Here is a 9571-nt window from a genome sequence, read left to right as displayed (position 1 = left end):
TTTGGACTGTAGGGATTGGACCGACCCGTCTCTGCCCAGCCTGCTGATGGTGGTGCCACACGGAAATGAGACATGACTCATGTTGCTTTGGAATAAGGCTCTGCATTGCTGCCGCTGCTGTTTTGTGTGTAGTGGCTGCTCATGCCCGGAAGGACCCGTGGCCAGGGACTGTCCCAGGGCCTGGCCTTGTCTCCAACCTTTGCCTTGCAAATCTCAAGATGTTCTCTTCTCTAATCGCAGAGCTTGGGGAAGATGAAAGGCCCATGCTTCTTCAAGGAGGAGAGGTGGAAGTCATTCCCAGTTCTTTCTTCCATCTGGTCCTACCTGAACTTCATCTAGTGCAGTGGTTCTCAACCTTCTGGCCCTTTAAATACAGTTCCTCATGTTGTGACCCAACCATAAGATTATTATTATTATTATTATTATTATTATTATTATTATTTTGGTTATTCTTACAGTTTTATTTTTGTGTACACATTTGCTTAACAATCACTGAATTTTTAGGCCAGGTTCAGGTAACTGAAGAACCTTTATAAGTAGTTTATATTGCCTAGAACTAAGATATGCTGAAAACCCAGTCTGGAGCAAAATGGGAAATAACATCTTTCTAAAGATAGGTTGAGAAATTCTGATCCAGTAGGTTAAGATGTTTCCTCTCTCTGGTAGCAGGGCTGAGGAATACCTAGCTGCTAGGCCACCATTACCAGGAATAGCCAAGAAAACAGGGTACAGACCACCAAAAACAAGTCCAACCAATCCACCTCGTATTGTGGTACAGGTTTCACAATGCAAATCACAACACTTTTGTACGATATGTCCGCTGTCAAAAATGGGATCACTGCCATTGGTAAACCAGCAGCTATACGAGCCTATGTCACATTTAAGACGCGTTGAAAAAGACTGTTTGCTATTAGGCCACAGAGAGCAGCATTAAGTCCAATATATGTTGATCCATGTTCAAGTAGATTCCTTTCTGCTTCTGGAAGTTGGTTAATTTTTCTGTTTATGATGTCCAAAATGTGTTCTTTCTTGAAAGTATCATCTGATTCATGATTTTCCATCTTGAGCCTTGTGCTCTCCCTGCAGCCCTCGGCGCTGGCTCCGGCCTTCCTCGGCCCTAAAGCTCACCGAAACCTTCAACCTGCTCGCGCGGGAGCAGCCATCTTTGGCCGACACGTGACTCTCATAAAATTATTTTTGTTGCTACTTCATAACTGTAATGTTGCTACTGTTATGAATCGTAATGTAAATATCTGATATGCAGGATGGTCTTAGGCAACCCCTGTGAAAGGGTCGTTCGACCGCCAAAGGGGTCGCGACCCACAGGTTGAGAACCGCTGATCTAGTGTGAATGCATTAACGTCTGGCATGTGGTTGGCACTCTTTTTTTGGACACCGATCAAAGTATAATTGAAAAGAAAGATAAAAGCCGAACTCTCACACAAATACAAAAATGAACCCTGTTAGGCGACGGCCCGTGGACTGAAGAGTTCCAGGTTTGATTCCGGTCAAGGGAACGTACCTCAGGGTGTGTGCAGGAGGCAATCAATTGATGTGTCTCTCTCACATCGATGTTTCTCTCTGTCTCTCCCCCTCCCTTCTACTCTCTCTAAAAATCAATGGAAAAATATCCTCAGGTGAGGAGTAACAATAATAAACAAACAAATAAATAAATAAATAAAAATTTTATTCAACTAACTCAAGAATTAATGTGGGAACCAGTGAAATGTTAAAGCTGGTTTAAGAACATTTGAGAAATTGAATATATAGGGTGTCCCAGAAAATGTGTAGACACACTTTGAATAATTATAAAGGCAGTGTTTATTAAAATACATTTCATTTTCAAAATTGAGCTATCAGTTGTTAAAGTGTATCTACATTTTTTGGGACACCATGTAATATTTAATAAAGATATGTTAGATTCAGATTGCTGGGTTAGATACAAAACAGATTAAAGTGTTACAGGCCAAAAAACGGCACCATTTGAGGTTATGTTCTACGTGACAATAAATTACTCACATTTTTATTGAACAAAAAGCTAGAAGTTAATTTCTTAAGTATTGTAAAATAACATAATCAATAGAAATCAAGCCTAGCCTTCTTTGAAAGAACACTTAGAAATTCCTTTTGTCTAGTTCCAAGTTACAGGTCATTTTTGTGACAGACATACTGTTTTTCACTTTTTAGGGGTCATCACTTCTGGACGGCGTGAAGGTGAGGACTCTGCACCCAGACCTGTGTTGCCATCTTACTCAGAGACCAAAGGAAATACTCCTGTTCTGTTCTGCTGCAGCTCCCTCCTGAGAGAGCGTTTCAATTCTCTCATCAATGGGTTATTGGCAGGATCAATATAGTCTTGGCTAAACTAGGTGTCTTAAATTATATTTAAAAAAAACTTTCAAAATTGATCACAGGTCTTAATAATTTAAAAAATGCAAACACAAACACTCAAATAAAGTAGAATTACATTATATACTTGTTTAACTAAATAAGTAAATTCAAGAGAGCAGTTTCAATAGCAAGGGAATTGCCACCTGCTTTTCTACTTAATGAATACACACTCCAGAATGAGGGCTGGAGGGAGACACAGATCTGCTCCCTTCTTTATAAATCTCAGTTTTCTTGTATGAGTATCTTGGTATGCGGAGTGAGATCCTAATGTTTAAAAACACGTGCATTTTGAACCACACGTTCTCTAAATGAAAGTCACCTACTTCAACTAGTATCATAAATTCCAATGCAGAAGGGAAAACCTAGCTGTGAGCGCCAGCTCTCCTAAAGGAACATCATGGCTGACTTTAACACGATGTTTAATTTGCCTCCTGCAAAGTCTGCAGACGTTGGATGAGTTTTCTACTGCTGCAGAGCAATTTGCCGCACAGTTAGCAGCTCAGCCCAGCTTCCATGGGTCACGAGCTCTGCATGACTCAGCAGAGTGCTCTGCTCAGGGTCTCCCGAGACTGTTGTCCAGGTGTCAGCTGGGCTGCGTTTTCATCTGGAGACTCAACTGGGGGGAAATCTGCTTTGAACTCATTCAGGTTGTTGGCAGAATTCATTTTTTGTGTGTGTGTGGGCTTAGGACTGAAGGCCCCAGTTTTTTCTTAATGTCAGCTGCACCTCTTCTCCGGTCCTAGAGGCTATTCTCAGTTTCTGGCCTTGTGGGCTTCCTTAATGCGCCTCTCACTTCATCAAGTGAAAGCACTCCAGAGAGGGACTAGGACCTCTCCGACGTCAGAGATGCTTTCTGCTGACTCAGTGACTACTTTTGTGCACCAATTCCTAGTTATGACAGAATGTCCCACTCCATTGTTAGGAGGAGATATTTTAAGCAGAGTTAAAACCTTAGTGATTGCCCCAACTGGTTTGGCTCTGTGGATAGAGCGTTGGCCTGCAGACTCAAGGGTCCCAAGTTCAATTCCTGTCAAGGGCATGTACCTTGGTTGTGGGCACATGCCCAGTAGGGAGTGTGCAGAAGGCAGTTGATAGATGTTTCTCTCTCATTGATGTTTCTAACTCTCTATCCCTCTCCCTTCCTCTCTGTAAAAAATCAATAAAATATATTTAAAAAACACACACATACACCTTAGTGATTGTTTTCAACAGATACTGAGAGTCTCATTCCAATTATGACCTTACTTGTAAAAAGAGGAGCAGTTGAAATAAATTTAGATGTAGATTAGGGACTTAACCACTAGGTCTGGGCCATGGGAACTTCAGGCCAAGCCATAGGGCAAAGCTGGCCACGACCAGGCTGAAGGATCCTAACAAATTTCCAAATAAAGGGCAATATCCTATAAATCCCCAAGCAGGAGAGGCCTACAAAAAGTTATTACAGTAGTCTTTGCTCAGAGGCTGCTGGTTCCTTTGAATTCCCCCTGCAACACCCCTGTCCTACCTGTTAGGAAAAAAGATAGAACATATAGGTTGGTCCAAGATTTGTGAGCGAGCTATCAATGAGGCTGTAATTCCCATACATCCCATAGTGCCAAATCCATAGACAATTTTGGGAAACATTCCCTCTCAAACTCAATGGTTCTCAGTATTAGGCTTGAAAGATGCTTTCTTTTGTATCCCATTAGGCCCAAATCGCCAATTCTTGTTTGCCTTTGAATGGACAAACGCCCAGGGACATAAACAACATCTTACACAGACAGTTTTCCCCCAAGGGTTCAGAGATAGGCCACACTTATTTGCTCAGGCCCTGGCAGAGGATTTAAGAGACCTATCACTGGAGGGGGGTGGACAGGTCATCCAATATGTGGATGACCTATTAATCTGTTCTCCTACTGAAGAATTAGGGAGCGAACACGGAATACAAACCCTAAATTTCCTGGCTGAGAGAGGATATACGGTCTTTATAAAAACAAGGCTAAGGGAATTGAAGGAAAGTTTGTAAAAATGAGTCTTTTTAAATCCTCCTAAATCCTCCTTCTGAAAGCCCAGGAGAGGCTTCGTTCCTGAGAACAACTGGGAAATGAATACCACCCCAAAACCCGGCTCAGGCTCCGGGAGCAGCAGGGCGACTGCCCCACCTCCATGTGAAGGGGAAAATGGTGCTTTAAAACGGAAACCACCGGATTGCGGATTGCGCAAGCCAGATATTTCCCAAATCCAACCCCCTCCCCCGCCCCGTCCCCACATTCTTCTCCAGCCTCCTGAAAATGGTCAAGGAATCTAGAGAATGAAACAGCTCACTTTTAAACATACTAAAGGAATGATTCATGTTATCTCTGTTATGCCTCTGAAAGAAATGTGAGTGTATTTGCCAATGAAAAAGCCTATTTCTGAAAGTTATGAAATATATTGCCTTTAGTTGTCACTAAAAATTAAGGTTTCTAAGAATTAAGAATTCTAATTAAATTGGGGGGAAAAGTGTATGGTAATATAGAATTGAAAGTAGGTTAGCCCTAGCTGGTTTGGCTCAGTAGATAGGACGTTGGCCTGCAGACTGAAGGGTCCCGGGTTGATTCTGGTCAAGGACACATGCCAGGGTTGTGGGCTCGATCCCCAGTGGGGAGCGTGCAGGAGGCAGGCAATCAATGATTCTCTTTCATCATTGATGTTTCTATCTCTCTCTCCCTCTCCCTTCTTCTCTGGAGTCAATAAATATATTTAAAAATGTATTTAAAAAAAAAAAGGAAAGAAAGTAGGTTGTCCTGAGGGTAGACTTCCTGGTCCAGCGACTGGTCATGCTGCCTTGTTTCTTTGCCTTCTGTCCGCAACAGAGGAGCTCCACAGAACCCTAGGGCTCCAAGAAGTTGCCTTGGGGCTTAAATTCAGGGGCAAACAGTGTGGGCCATGCAGATGGAAACTCAGATATGGCTGCCAGTCAGCTCTGCAAAGGGGGTGGGCCCAGCACAGGAACAATGGCCCCTGGGAGCACCCCTGTCCGGGAGAAAGCCGCCCCCAAGTTCCTCCCTATACGTCCCTGGATTCCTCCAGCTTCCACCAGAAAAGTCCATTTGTATCTATTTCACAAATTGGGTTTCTTGTAATATTTCCTTTGAGGAAAGGGCTGTGTGGATATTCTCTCAAGTTCAGAAATCACTGTTCTAAAGGAAGGGCTGGACTGCAGAGCCTTTAGGTAACAGCTCATCAGGTGAGCTTGTGAAAGAGCGATACCCCTGGCCCCTCACTAGGCCCTCCCAATGCAGCAGCTCTGAGATCCTCAATCTCTCCTTCGGTTCCTCTAGTTCCTCCTCTAGCAGGCCAGGGGGATCCCCAAGGCCTTCCCCATCTTTTAGCCATTTTCATAGGCTGAGAGAAAATATGGCCATTGTTGGTGTTCTGTTACCAGGCTGCTCTCCTCTCAGAGAGGGGGGACCTCTCAGGTCCAGGAGACCCTGGCCCGCAATCCGAGGGTCTACACTCCAAGCCACCTTCAGTGCTCTGAGGTCAGGACTCCAGACAGCCTCTCTGGGCTCTAGGAAGAAGGACTTGACCCAGAGAGCAGAGTGATGCCATGGGAGTCACAGAGTCTTTATAAGTGATAAGCTCTTTGGGGAACTTGACAGGGAAAGGGGGTATTCCCTGGTGAGAACATTTTGTTTTATTTATTTATTTTTAAATATTTTTAAAAATTGTTTTTAGAGAGGAAGGGAGAAAGAAAGAGAGAGAGAGAAACATCAATGATGAGAGAGAATCATGGATCGGCTGCCTCCTGCACGCCCCCTACTGGGGATCGAGTCTGCAACCCAGGCATGTGCCCTGACCGGGAATTGAACTGTGACCTCCTGGGTCATAGGTCGACGCTGAACCGCTGAGCCACGGCTGGGCTCTAGTTTATTTTTTAATTAAAAATTTTTTTGACAGTTTCTGTATAACTTTCATCCAGCTTCCACTGGATGTTAGCAATTTATATTTTTTATTTTTAAATATATTTTTATTGATTTCAGAGAGGAAGAAAGAGGGAGAGAGATAGAAACATCAATTATGAGAGAGAATCATTGATTGGCTGCCTTCTGCACGCCTCACAGTCTCAAATACAAATGAAAAAGAACAAATGCATGCAAATCAAATTAATAACAACACTAACGATAATCATAACATTTACTGAGAGTTTTCTATGTGCTGGGACATCAGCAGATATATTCTGTTACCTTCCAGATAAGTTTAATCAAATAAAGTCCTGCCAGCAAGACACCAGGACACATGGGTTTGGGCCTCAGCTTTGCCATTAAACTCTGTGGCCTTGGAAAAGTCCTTATACCACCTGGACCTCTGGGTTTTGCTTCTCATGTTTTTTAAAAATATATATATTTTTTTATTGATTTCAGAGAGGAAGAGAGAGGGAGAGAGAGGTAGAAACATCAATGATGAGAGAGAATCATTGATTGGCTGCCTCCTGCACGACCCCATTAGGGATCAAACCCGAAATCCAAGCATGTGCCCTTGACCGGAATTGAACCCGGGACCCTTCAGTTCTCAGGCTGACGCTCTATCCACTCAGCCAAACCGGCTAGGGCTGTCGTGTTTTTAATTTGTAAAATAAGGGGTTGGACAAGATCAGTAGGTTATAAACTTCTATTTTCTTTGAGCAACAGCACCCTGTTTTCAGCACCTGCATCTATGAAGGGGTAAAAGCTGATATCTCAGGTTGAAGCTCCTGGCCTCACACCTGCTTCCCCCCGCCCCCCTCACCACTGCCTCCCAGTCCTGGTGGATTCCCAGGAGGAAAGACTCAAAGCCCCTCTCGGTTCTAGGAAGCCCAGCTCAGGAGGCAGCTGTCTCACAGCTCTACTCAGGGGGAAAGAAACCTTTTGTGCTGGGAGACAAAGGCGTGACCGGCTGGGGAACTTCCTCTCTGTTTCAGCAGAAAGGAGGAGCCGGCAGTGTGGCATTCTCAAACACAGTGAACCCCCACAGTGGTCGGCAAACTGTGGCTCGGCAAACCGTGGCTCGCGAGCCACATGCGGCTCTCTGGCCCCTTGAGTGTGGCTCTTCCACAAAATACCGGCTCTGCCACAAAATACCGACTTCTGCGCATGGGCCACGAAGTTTCAATCGCACTGTACGTGCGCACCCACACGTGGTGTTTTGTGGAAGAGCCACACTCAAGGGGCCAAAGAGCCACATGTGGCTTGTGAGCTGTGGTTTGCCGACCACGGCAGGACCTTCCTAAGCAGGTGGACCTGCAGGCCTCTGCCCCTGGTACCCCTGTTCCGCTTCCCTGGGTCTGGAGTGGGGCCAAGGAATTAGCATCGGCACGGCGCTCCGGGTGATTCTGATGCAGACAGCACAAAACCTGCATTTTGAGAAGAATCAGTGTGAAGGAGGCAAGGGACATGCAAACCAGGAGGTTGATTTCAGGAAAGAAGAGCAGACAAGTCATGGTTAAGAGAGAAGCTGAGGGAAGAGTGTGTGTGTGTGTAGGAACCACTCTTGGATCTGTGATGCCGGAGAGACAAGAAGCCAGTCATCAGTGTGTCAAAGGGCCCAGCTTAGTGTGCTGAGCCTCTGCGTCCCTCTGGGTGGGACTGCTGAAGAGCAGGCGACCGTACTTGAAATCAGGGGGCCACTTTATAAAGTATATGACTGTCTAACCACTATGCTGTACACCTGAGACGAATACAAAATAATATCAAATGTAAAGTGTAATTGAAAAATAAAATTCAATTTAAAAATACAAAAACAGGAACACCGCACAAAACGCCAAGCTGGGCTGCATGTCCTGGCAGCAATGCCAGGTGTCTCCTCAGTCTAGGGCAGGGGTTCTCAACCTGTGGGTCGCGACCCCTTTGGGGGTCGAACGACCCTTTCACAGGGGTCGCCTAAGACCATCGGAAAACACATCTATAATTACATATTGTTTTTGTGATTAATCACTATGCTTTAATTATGTTCAATTTGTAACAATGAAATTGGGGGACCACCACAACATGAGGAATGGTATTAAAGGGTCGAGGCATTAGGAAGGTTGAGAACCACTGGTCTAGGGGCTGATGGGTGTTGCCAGTGGACATTGCTGAGTAACCCCCTTCATGTGTCTTATACTAGAGACTTCCTGCCCATTCTCCTCAATAGCCAGACATTCGCCAGTTACAAAGGGCCCTAGTCTTTATAATGCCAAAGCCCATGATCCTGATGCTACACCAGCCTTCAGTCATAACAACAATGACTTCCTCAAGCCCTCACCACGCGCCAGGCCCTGCGAAGTGCTTTCAGGCATCATTTTATGTTTACAAGCACCTGTAAAGCAGGGGTTGTGAGTACCCGTCCTGCTGGTGAAGGGGCCCAAGCAGTTTGGTTCCAGATGCATTCTCTTATCTCCTGTCCATCCAATGACTCCCTCCAGATCTTCAGGGCAATTTGTTGACCTGAAAAGCTAAGGATGGCCTTGGTCTCTCAAGGTTCAGTTGTCTTCCTTCGAGTCCTTTAATAAGATTTTCTACTGTCCTTGGGTAACCAAATAATTTATCCTATAAATCAGAACACTTTCTAAGAGTGAAAAGAAACACTATTAATAACTAGAGGCCCGGTGCATGAAATTCGTGCACTGGGGTGTGTGTGTGTGTGTGTGTGTCCCTCAGCTAGGCCTGCACCCTTTCACAGTCCAGGAGCCCTCAGGGGATATCTGACTGCTGGCATAGGCCCGCTCCCCACAGGGCTTCTGGCCGTAAGCTTGGCTTCTGGCCGAGTGGCACTCCCCTTGTGGGAGCGCACTGACCACCAGAGGGCAGCCTCTGTATTGAGCATCTGCCCCCTGGTGGTCAGTGCATGTCACAGCAACTGGTCATTCTGCTATTCAGTTGATTGCATATTAGCCTTTTATTATATAGGACTAGAGGCCCGGTGCACAAAACTTTGTGCACTCGGGGGGGGGGGGGTGGGGAGGGGGGTCCCCCAGCCTGGCCTGTGCCCTCTTGCCATCTGTGACCCCTCGGGAAATAACGACCTGCTGGCTTAGGCCTGCTCCCGGGTGGCAGAGGGCACGTCCAATCCCTAGGTGCAGCCCCTGGTCAGGCTCAGAGCAGGGCCGATTGGGGAGTTGGGGCACCGCCCCGTCATGCACAGAGCAGGGCGGATCGGGAGGTTGCGATGCCACCCTCAGTCACGCTCAGGGTAGGCCGAT

The 9571-nt window shown here is 45.8% G+C and overlaps 1 pseudogene; it reads right to left on the bottom strand.

Moving 5' to 3' along the window:
- Positions 1-446: 446 nt before the first annotated feature.
- On the bottom strand, positions 447-1171 carry LOC102439894 (annotated as a pseudogene).
- Positions 1172-9571: the final 8400 nt, after the last annotated feature.

The sequence above is a fragment of the Myotis lucifugus genome, unplaced genomic scaffold (assembly GCF_000147115.1).
Source record: "Myotis lucifugus unplaced genomic scaffold, Myoluc2.0 scaffold_190, whole genome shotgun sequence".
NCBI lineage: Eukaryota > Metazoa > Chordata > Mammalia > Chiroptera > Vespertilionidae > Myotis > Myotis lucifugus.
The sequence above is the reverse complement of the archived record's forward strand: the minus strand, read 5'-3'. Positions and strand labels throughout refer to the sequence as shown.